Source organism: Sarcophilus harrisii, chromosome 4 (assembly GCF_902635505.1).
Source record: "Sarcophilus harrisii chromosome 4, mSarHar1.11, whole genome shotgun sequence".
Lineage (NCBI taxonomy): Eukaryota > Metazoa > Chordata > Mammalia > Dasyuromorphia > Dasyuridae > Sarcophilus > Sarcophilus harrisii.
In genome coordinates this window covers 54,417,626-54,430,042 of record NC_045429.1, presented here as the reverse complement: position 1 = coordinate 54,430,042, position 12,417 = coordinate 54,417,626, and positions in this window count along the sequence as shown.

Here is a 12,417-nt window from a genome sequence, read left to right as displayed (position 1 = left end):
TCATTTCATGAAAACTGCTGGGAAAACTACAAAGCAGTCTGATAGAAATTAGGTTTAGACAAACATCTGACATCATATACCAAGATGATCCAGTGATTTAGTTATAAAAAGTCATTCCAAAAATAAATTAGATGAATCAGAATGAATTACCATTCAGATATATGGATAGAAGAGTTCATGATCAAACACATGCTAAAGAAGATCACAAAAAATAAAGTGGACAATGTTCTTACATGAAATTATAAAGATTTTGCACAAACAAAATCAATGTAGCTAAGATTAATAGGGAAACCATTAACGGATTAAAAAATAATCTTTGCACCAAATTTTTCTGATAAGGGCAATTCCTTTCATAAAATGATCAAAAGATATAAATAAACAGTTTTTAAAGGAAGAATCCAAACTATTAATATTATATGAAAAAATGCTCCAAATAACTAGTAATTAGCAAAATTCCAATTAAACCAAATCTGAGATTCTACTTCAAATCTCACCAGATTGATAAAGTTTATTATGGGTGTTTTTCTTCTTTAAAATAATATAATGGTTCTCTCTGGAAGAAAGCGGGTTTCTCGGAGAGGTTTTCTGGAGGTGGCCTTAGTTTCAGTTACAATCAAATAATTACCCAAAATCGTAGCCAGCTGATAAAAATGCAAACGTTTATTTCTCCTTCCAAAATAGCCTGGTTAGTTGAGGCCTATCTCTCTGCTTGGTTCCAAGAGCTCTTGCAGCTTTGTCCTTGGCTTCTGCCTCTACTTTCTTCAGCCTCCAGCCAGCACCAAGGTGAAAGATGCAATGAATCTTTCTTGCCTTGAAGAGAGGGCTTGTGGGCTTCCTCCCAGAGTGCTCCTCTCCAACCCCAGTCAATGAGAAATTCTTACAAGCTCTAAGAGTTTCCTCTCTATATATGATCTCTCAAAGGTTAACTCCTCCTTCTGGAGGCAGGGCTTAAGGGAGGTGTGAATTCGGATATCTCATACTAAACCCTGAAATCTCTCAAAGGTGTGAACTCCAATGAGTACTTAAATATTTTTTGCTTATAAGAGCTCTCTAAAGGTGTGAACACAAGCATTGTTTCTATCAGTTGTACTTAGTACCTTGTTTCAAGTTCTGGCCCAAATATCTCCTTCTAAGATCAAATCAATCATATTGAACCATGCCAAATTAGATAATTATTGTCTCTATCAACTCTAATGGCTTAACAATTTGTAAAAATTCCAACAGTTTATAATAAGTGAAAATAATAAATGTTGGAGGATATACAGGAAAACAGGCATATGAATATACCATTAATATAGCTGTGAATCAATTCAGCCATTCTAAAAGGAAATTTGGAACTGTGCTACAAATATTACTAAATTGTGCATATTCTGGATGTGATAGGCAGTGACATCATTCTGAGGCCCATAGTTCACAGATATGAAAGAAAGAGCAAAAACAAAAAATCTATAGCCTTTTTAGTAGTGGCAAAGACGTGAAATGAAGGAGGTATCCAGTAAGTGGAGAATTGATGAAGAAATTATATTATATTATTGCAATGAAATATTGTGCAATAGGAAAAGATAAAAGAAACCATTTCAGAGAAAACTGGACAGACTTTATGAAATGAATTCAGAGTGAAAAACAGAACTAGGAGAACAATTGAATAAACATCATAAAGACAAATATACGACACTTTAAGAATTAAGAATTCTGACCAATGCAATGACCAAATATGATTTCAAATTGTGATGATGAAACAGAATAAACATATCATGCAGTGATGATGGAATCAGGATGCAGAATGTAAAATGCATTTTTGGATATGGTCAATGTGGGAATTTGTTCTGTTTGATTATGCATACTTGTTACAAGAGTTTGATTTTCTTTTTCTTTTTTTTCCCCCAATGGATGAAAGAGGAGAGAAGAAAAACGGTTGTTAATTGAAAAAAATTATTTGTGTTATGAGATGCAAAAAGCAAAAGAAAATACCATAGTTAATTTCATGACTCTTATTTCATTATATTTAGACCTCAGAGTTCATAATAGTTTTATATTTCTTTTTTAGATAACTGATTTAGATAGTTAAGTTTATGATTGTCATATTATTATAGCAACCATTCAATTCCAAGATGTATAGGGCAAAAAATGAGTAGAGATAGTGGAAGGCTCAATGGAAAAAGTACTGAACATGGAAGCAGAGAAGCTAGGTTCAAACTTCACTTTATCAGCTTACTTCCTGTGTAACTTGGAGCTTGTATCACTTCATTTTTTAGGGCTTCAATTTCTTCATTCATACAATAAGGGGGCAGGACCAGTTGATCTCTAAAATCCTTTCAAGCCCTAAATCTATAATCCTATGAACTTGACTCTAACTTGGCTTAAAGATGAATCATTCAAGAACGTTCAAAATTTTTTATTGATGTTTTGTAATCTATTTTAAGGCAATCATACAATTTACCTTTGGCACTTCTAAATCTAAGTCCCCACCTACCTTCTAAAACCTCAAATCAAGCTTTTAGAATACTTAAAAAATTCTTGAGACAGCTTTAATTTTAAAAAAATATCGGTATTACAAAATTTCTGACATCTTCTCCCACTTTGCTTTTGATTCACCAAATCACTGTTTACAGAATTAATGCATCTATTGATAGTAAATGCTTCTAGAATAAGGTGACTTCAATCTTAGCAATTCAGGTAACTTTAAGAATATAATTTGCTGATGAATTACCAGGCTGCATTAGTGGAGGGAGTTTCCACTCAGGGACTAACTGACAAATAAAAGCATATATTTCTAGTCTTCTCCACTATACCCTAAAAATTCTATCCAAAAAATAGACAAGTAGGTGCAGGCAACTCAATTTTTAACAACCTCACTCTCGTTTTTGTTGTTAACATTATCATCATCACCATCATCATCTTTATATTTATGATTTTCTTTGAAGATATTTAATTTTCTGACTAATTTTAAATCTTGGGCAATGCTATTTTTCTTTTGGTCTGACCCCCTAAGGTCCTGGAGTATAGTATCTTCCTCTATTGATAGTATTGGGTAAGTCCTCCATGACGTCAGTCAGTACACTGTTTACTCTGGGCCAGGCAATCTGCTAATTGCTGAAAATATGATGAAAAAACAAAAACAATAACTGTCCTTTAGGAGCTTTTATTCTAAATGGAAGGACAGAATATGTAAATTAATACATACAAGATAAATATAAAGAAGATGGAAAGTAATCATAAAGGCACGATAGCTATAGGTTCTAGGAGACACCTCCTAGGGGACATAATGCTTGGCTTAGAGGAAGGATGGGTTTTTAAAATCCAGGGTTAAAAAAGAACATTCCAACAATAGTGGGTAGTTGGGAGTATCATGTGGGAGGAACAGCAAGTCAGACACTATGTCTGTATTATAGAGTCTGTGATAGGTAGAAACACATTAAAAAAAGAAGAAAGCAGGGTAAAGGCTAAATTTTAAAGAACTTTAAAATGTCAGATAAAGGTGTTTACCTTGGATCCTAAAAGTAATAGGAAGACATTTAATTTTTTAAGTAATAAGGGGATGAGGTCAGATTTATGCTTTGGGAAAATAACCTTGGCAGCAGTGTGGAAGATGTTTTAGAAGAAGAGAAATTTGGGACAGGGAGTTCTATTAGAAAACTATTGTAGTAGGTGAGAAGTTGGGTGAGAAGTGAGAAAGTTCTTCTTGAATTAGAATGACAGCTCTGAGTAGAGGGTAGGGAACATATTTGGGGATTTTGTAGAAAAGGAAATAAAATTTTGTAATGCATTAGATATGTGGGGTAAGAGAGAGGACTTGGGGATGACATGATCTGGAAGAGTAGTTGTGCTCCAGAGAGTAATTAGGAATTTCAGAAGAAGGTTGGGCTTCAAAAGAAAGATTACCAATATTGTTTTGGATATGTTGAATTCAGGATATGTATAGGACATCCAGTTGGATGTTCAGAAAATGTCCAGAAGACAGCTGGTGATAAAGGAATAAAGCTCAGAAGTGAAACTAGAACTGGATAAACAATTATGAAACATTTGCATAGTCGCTCAGGAAATTATACAAGAATTTATTAAGTGTTTACTATGTGTCAAGGTTCACAGGCATACAACAATGAGGTCTGTAGACCTTCACTTTGGTAGTCTAATACCTCTCCTCTCCCACACCTTTCTTTAGAGCCTCCCAAACACTAAGCTAGCTCTGGAAATATGTGTGTCAATCTTCTTATCGATGTGAATATCCCTGAAATCTTAGGAAGATTCTAAAAAATCACCTCTTAGGATAAGAAACCAGATATTGAGGTCTGTATTCTAACTAAATTACCAAGCATTCCAATTTTAGTGTAGAGAATACAACTCTTTTGGGCTGGAAACATTGTTCAAATGCCAAATGTAAGCTTGTTAAAAAAATATTTTATGGAGAACTCATACGGAACAAGCACTCATAAGCTAGTCAGAAAAAGTAATAGGACATTCTCAAGATCTCCCTTAAAATCTTTAGAATTGATTGTACAACATGGGAGACCCTGGCACAGGCCCACCTGATCATGGCTTGCCCTCATCAGGGAAGGTGCTATGCTCTATGATCAAAGGAGAATTGAATTAGCTCAGAAGAAAAATGAGTTGCACAAAGTTAGAGAAGCTACCTCAAATGTTCATAGGGATTATTTTTGTCTGTCCTATGACTGTTGAGTTCCCCTATTCACCAAGAGGGAACTATAACTGGGTTCCTTACCATCCTCCAGGTACTTGGACATCTTCGAAGCAGCTCCCTCTAGCATCTCTTTCCCCACAGAGCACCCAAGACACCAGATATTACTAAATACTGCAAGCATTTATTAAGCACGCTACATCTTCTCTAATGGCTTCTGCAGCTTCTAGCAGTTACATTCCTTCATATATACCATCTCATTACATCATCTCATCTCCAGCTTTCTTTGTCTTTACCCCGTCACAGTACAGGCTACTCAATAACAAAATCATTAATCTTGGGGTAAACACTTTCACTACTGCTTCCTGATTTCCTCCTCTGCACACCTTGTTCCCCCTCCTCAGGTTATTTCCTGCTATACAGCTCCTTTTGCCACATATACCTAAAATCACCTTACATATGACAGAGCATTTTGAGCTCATTTTGGTTTGATTAGCCATAGTTGGACACACTGTAACTTAATTCTAACATAGTGATGTCATTTTGGTCCTCTTCAAGAACTAATCAAACCTAATTATGTCTTAAGTACTAGGGATAAAAATATAATAAAAAAATAAAGACAAGTTTTGACCTCAAGGAGCTTATATTATAATGAAGAAAGACAACATATAAATTACAACTTAAAAGCAGGGCATGATGGTGGTCTTTAGCCAAAAGAAGAGTATTGAAACATATTGGGCCTTGTCCTATCCTGAAAATGAAGACCCCAGAAGAAATTTGCCATTGATTGGAAAGGCTGGACTTGGAGAAAGGATGATAATTGAAACCTGGGAGCTGATGAATTCACCAAGTGAAGGATTAGCGAGAAAGAAAAGAGTCTACGATAGAGACTTGAAGGATACTCTTAATTAGCAGACATGATAAGAATAAAGATCCAGCAAAAGAAAATAAGAAAGAGTGAGCATATAGGTAAGAAAGGAGAGAAATAGAAACAGTCATGAAAACCTTGAAATCAAGTAGAGAAAAGAGAATTCAGGAGTACAAAGTTAGTTTTAAAAAATCTAAATGCAGAAACAAAGAAGAATGAAGGATTTTGTAGCCCTTTTAGTTCCAAATTAAACTAAACAAATACTTCACTATGAATTCACTTAATGTGAGTATCATGGGACCACCTGAGGGAGAATGTTGAGACTTTTTTTCCCCTGCTTATTTCTTCCCTGAAACAGGAATTAATATAACTGTGCACTGTTATCTCGACTTTGTTGCTTGAAAATGTACCCAGAGGTTAATAAGGAATTAGCATGAATAGTAAGAACAAATGCTTAAATATTTTCTTCAGACCTATGAATTCATAGGTGGCAGTAAATATATAGCAATAACTTGTAAGTAACTGGAGATATGCTTGTCAGTCAACACTGTGTCTCTCCTGCAGAAGAAGGATGTGTTAATGGAGCCTTTTCTGGAGCCTCCATTTTGGGGGTAGGGCAAGACCCTATATGTTTCAATACTCTTCTCCTTGTGCTTCGGGCTAAAGACCATTAACATGCCCTGCTTTTTAATTGCTCTTTATGTATTGTCTTTCCTCATTAGAATGTAATTCTTCTAAAAGTCATAGAATCATGTGATGTAATTCTAAATTGAAAGAAACCCAGGGAAAGTGGATTCCAAGACAAAAAGTGCTTTCCTTATGTTAATCATTTCCTATTTGTGCTATATGGGGCTTGATAGTATCTACTTCCCTGTTTGTTAACTCACTCAGTTGATATGAGCCCCTTGAGGGCAGGGACTATATTTTGCCTCTGTTTGTGACCCCACAAAGTAGGGCACATAGTAGACACTTAATGAATGTTTATTGGTTGATTAATAAAAAAGAATATTTTATCAAAATATATTCATGTTAAAATCGGTACCAAAATGGAAAATATTCAATTTGTATTTTTGAGAGGGATATATAAGATTTTTCTGCTATCAATGATTTTTAAGGGGTAGAGAAATTTATTCAATTTATTGCTATGATCAATATTAGTTCATTCTTTTCTCTTATTCTTCTTCTTGTTCTTTTATATCTCCCTTTGTTTTCTAATAGTTGAGGGGTTTTAATATCCCATTAAAAAGATAGTTAAATAAATTGATTTCCATACCTGTTGGTTACCAACTTCTGAGCCTTTTCTCCACGGCAGCTGAAAAAGGTACCAAGTCTCTTTCCATCTGTAGCTCCAATTTTAAGGTTTGTATGCTTCCTCTGCCTTAATGAATTTTTTTTTTAACACTACAGGACATTAAAGAAACATTTCTTTGTTATGCATAGCAGAAAATGGATTTTAAAACAACACAATTACATAAGCAAAAGAGACACAAAGAATCAACTTTTACTAGCACATTAAAAATTTTATAGAAATAAAAACTTCTATGACTAACCTGTAGGAAAAAGGATATTTAGACTTGGCCCATGAAATGAACTTTGAAGAATTTGCCACCCAGGGAAAAGATGTAGGACCTGTTAGTATCTGTGCTTCCTCCCAGACTGAGTCAACCCATCAAGTTTTCTTTTATGTTATAGCTAATATGCAAATAATCTTGGTGTTGCTCTTTTTTTTTTCTGGGCTTTAAAGATTGGGGTTTAGATGTAGAGATTGGCATGTTGTCAATTTTTTAAAAAAACATAGTCATTCATTGATGCATTGTTGGTGGAGTTGTGAATGAATCCAACCATTCTGGAGAGCAGTTTGGAGCTATGCTCAAAAAGTTATCAAACTGTGCATACCCTTTGATCCAGCAGTGTTACTACTGGGCTTATATCCCAATGAGATCATAAAGAAGGGAAAGGGACCTGTATGTGCACGAATGTTTGTGGCAGCCCTCTTTTGTATTGGCTAGAAACTGGAAAATGAGTGGGTGCCCATCAGTTGGAGAATGGCTGAATAAATTGTGGTATATGAATGTTTTGGAATATTATTGTTCTGTAAGAAATGACCAACAGGATGATTTCAGAAAGGCCTGGAGAGACTTACACGAACTGATGCTGAGTGAAATGAGCAAGACCAGGAGATCATTATATACTTCAACAACAATACTATATGATGACCAGTTCTGATGGACCTGGCCATCCTTAGCAACGAGATCAACCAAATCATTTCCAGTGGAGCAGTAATGAACTGAACCAGCTACGCCCAGAGAAAGAACTCTGGGAGATGACTAAAAACCATTACATTGAATTCCCAATCCCTATATTTATGCCCACCTGCATTTTTGATTTCCTTCACAAGCTAATTGTACAATATTTCAGAGTCTGATTCTTTTTGTACAGCAAAATAACAGTTTGGTCATGTATACTTATTGTGTATCTAATTTATATTTTAATATATTTAACATCTACTGGTCATCCTGCCATCTGGGGGAGGGGATGGGGGGTAAGAGGTGAAAAATTGGAACAAGAGGTTTGGCAATTGTTAATGCTGTAAAGTTACCCATACATATAACCTGTAAATAAAAGCCTATTAAAAAAACATAGTCATTTCTATTGTCTTCATTGAAGATAATTAAATCAAACGCACTTGCTAGGGAAGGGCATCACATAGGCTATTTGCCAAGGGATATGATCTTGAATGAAATTAGCTAATGTGATAAGCATATGGTTCCTTCTATAAAAGTCAACATAGAAATTCAATTATATATATATATATACATATATATATATGTATATGTATGTGTGTGTGTGTGTGTGTGTGTGTGTGTGTGTGTAATCAAAGAGCCTACAATGTGTCAAGCTCTGTGTTAAGTTCTGGGTATACAAAAAGAGGCAAAAGACCTTGACCTCAAGGATCTTGTATAGGGGTGACACCATGTAAACAAAGATATACAAAAAGACAGCATCTTGAGACTGTAGAATTTTGCTTTTAAATAGAATATGGAAGAAACTAGGATGGTTTGGATGAGGATCGTCTCCTTATCTCAAGATCAACCTTAATTACTGCCACCACATCTTGGTACCAGTAGGGAGGAAGGATATATGAATAAGATAGAAAAATTAAAGTGCCCTGCAGGGATCTTTTGTTGACTGCAGATTCAAACCTCATAAATTCAATTTAATGGAATTTAAGATACCTTCTATGGCGTACTAGATATTAGGGACCACAAGATCATAGATTTAGATCTAGAAGGGACCTTAGAGTCCAACTATTATTATTATAGTCCAACTTTTGCAGTTTTACAAAAGAGGAACTAAGGTCTAGAGGGACTGAATGTCTTGCTCAAAGTTATGCCCGTAGTAAGTGACATGGCTGAGATGCTCATTTCAAGGAGTTTCTATCTAAAGCCATTATTTTCTATTTATTTTGAACTTGTTTTTGTATACAAACAAGTATTGTATACATATATTAAAATGTTAGCTCCTTGAAGGCATGGACAGTCCAGGGACAATTTCATTTTTGTTTTTGAATCCGCAGTGTCTAGTATTTAGTAGGAAATGAATAAATACTTGTTGATTGACATGAAATGTAGACAAATAAATGTGACAGAGTAGAATGTAAGAAACAGAAAGCTTATTATATATTTATATTTATTATATATACTATATTAGATATTTATATTTATTATATATTTCAGATGTCTAGTCAAAATGCCATAAGAAATCATTGTCATCTGTGCTTTGACTAAGGATTTGTGGAGAAGAAGGTACAGATGTTGTGGGTTGAAGGAATGATAGAATTTTAATGAGTGAAGATGGCAGAGAAGGAGGGAATCCATATAAGCATGAGGCAAGACAGGAGTAAAAAGAAAGGTAATATGAGAGGGAATGGTAAGAGTATGAATGGGAGATAGACCACTTTGACTGGAGTATGTCAAGTGAAGTGCTATGAAATAGGGAAGGCAAGACAGGTTGGAACTCTATGGTAGGGGAATGTATTTTGGTCTTCACTCTTCCTGCAGTCTCCTCAGCATGATCTCCCTATCTCATCACTTATACTCCACCAGAAACTTGGACTCTACCTCTAGTCTCCCTTTTCTTTAATAAGTGAGTCTTTTGCCTTATTTTGCTGGGTACCAGAACTCTATGCTATTTCTTATAGGTTCCTTTCCTGTCTATGGGTATCCTCTCCAACCACCATTTTCACTCTCACTTTATGTACTATCTTACCTCATTAGAATGTAAACTCTTTGAGGGCAAAGACTATTTTGTTTGCTTGTATTTATATCTTCAGCATTATTCAACATAGGCCTGGCACAGAGTCAGTACTTACCAATTTTCCCTCTCCAATCTCTTTCTGTATTTCTTTCTGTTTCTGTCTGTCTCTCTTGTCTATAGCATCTATTGGTTTGTCTATACATCTATCTATCTATCTATCTATCTACCTATTTGTATATCTATCTATCTATTATTTACAATACAAAAAAATTAGGAGTCCATAAGACTTTTGGACATAAAGTGTTAGACTTCTTTGCATAACTTTTAAGTAGTCTTTGAAGAGTCTTCCTCTTTTGTACCCTTGGTAAGAAGGGATTAGGGATCTGCAACTGCTAATTTTTTTCCTTTCTTGGATATTCTTCCTGTCCCTATTAGCTCCAGCCACCTCTTTCCAGGATTATGAGAGGAAATGGATGATTATCACAATGTCTGACATATTGCATCATTCTAATTTTTCTTCCTATTCTGAGGTGGTTTCCCTGGTTGCCTTTAAGTGACTACTAAAATCCCATCTTCTACAGGAAAGCCTTTCCCAATTCCTCTTTCTTGCTTTCTCTCTGTTAAATTATTTCCTATTTATCTACCATATAATTTATTTGTTGTCTCTTTCCCATTAGGTTGCAAGCTTCTTGAGGGCAAGGGCTATTTTTTGCATCTTTCTGTATTTGCAGAGCTTAGTATAGTGTCTAACACATAGAAGACCCTTAATAAATGCTTTCTAATTGATTGATTGACCATCCCCCTAATTTATTTTGCAAATGTGGAAACTGAAATCTAGGGAAGTTTAATGATTTCCCCAAGTTCTCACAGGTATTAAGTATCAGAGATGCAATTTAGAGTTCAGATTTTCTAAGCTCTAAGGCCACCCCTCTTTCCAGCCCATTGTCCTCAAATGGAATGAATAGTTTCAGAAGATTAATAGGTCTCCAGCAACAGAACTGTTGAAACATAAATTTGATGAGCATCTGTCAGGATTGTTGTAGAAATGAAAGGTTAGATTAGATTTCTTGGCAATGCTTGGAGTGCATGATTCAATAATGAAGAAATAGTTGTTAATCTAAGTTGAGGAAAAACATTACTAGGGTATTAATGATCATCATTTCAAAGATTTAGAGGCTTTGTTCAAATTACAAACTGCTCAAGTCATGTCAGTCATTTCTCTTCTGATATATTTTCACTTCTCTTGGATGGGATCCTTTGTTCGTCATGCAAAATGATCCAAAATTTTCTTTGATCAGAATACAGAGGAAAAAGACTTCTCCATAACCTCAAAGATCTTCTATGCAGAATTAGAAATAATGAAATGAACAACTTCAGAAGAATTTAAAGAACCTTTATGAACTGATGCATAGTGAAGTGAGTAGAACTAGAGCAGTTATTATAATGATAGCAACACTGTAGGAGAAAAACACTTTGGAATTGTGATAAATGCAATTTTAAGCCAAAAGAATGCTACTCATCTCTTGACAGAGAGTCAGGAAGTACTGAATTAAAATCTGGTCCCAGACATTTATTAATTGTGTGACCCTGGACAAGTCACTAAACCCTGTTTGCCTTAGTTCATTATAGATAAAATGAGCTGTAAAAGGAAATGGTAAACCACTCTCATATCTTTACTAAGAAAATGGTAAATGAAGTCATGAAGAGTTCGACACAACAGAACAACAGATAGGGGGAGTGATTTTTCTATTCCTCCCTCACATAGAATTCAAAAGCACATGGCAGTAGTATGTGCTTGCCTATATCATGACGGGATTCTTGGGATATTCTGGCTCCTAGTTCTCGTGATATAATCTGCTTGGAGAGCAAAGCTTATTAGAACAGTTCAAGGATTTGAAAAGGAGGTTGCTTGTTTAACCTTCCATAGAAAGGGCTGGGAGAGCATCTAAACTATAACATGATTGTATAAATATTGAAATGACTGTAAAGAACTCTGCAGGAAAATGGAACTCACCAGAACAATAAAAGATCACTCCTCTAGCAATCTCATTCAGTTCCTAAAAGGCTTCCAATAGAGGAAACATTGACTCAAAATGAAATAAATTCCAAGATGGGCTAGAATCTTAAAGAAATGAAACAAAGCCTCTACAAATTAAAATAAACAACTTGAAAGAATGGCAAGCATTGAGGAAAAATAGTCCTCTAACTTTTCTGAGCCTGATTATCTTTAAATATACTAAAGGAGATTATTTTATATGCAAGGTTTAGATATAATTCTTTATATTTCTAAGTTAAGTGAACTGGAGAGGATAAAAACAAAATTAGCATTGCATATATTTAAATTTCCCCAACATTTTGGTGATTTCAGCTTCTGCCACAAACATGTGTAGAATTGCACAATTTTAGAATTTTTAGGAATTTTAGCCTGGTTCAAAACTGAACTCAATACCATTTGTTATTTGGTGTCAACAGAGCTTTAACTCTGTTTCAAATCTATTCTAATTCTAACTCATGGCAACTTGGCTCAAAATAATGTAATACTAGAACCATGGTTTCTAAGGTAACAGAAATATTTCATCTCTGAAAGAAAATCAAATGTAACTCTGAAAAACAAAGCAGGCTTTCCCTCTCCTCTCTCTGTTGGTTTTTGTGAAAG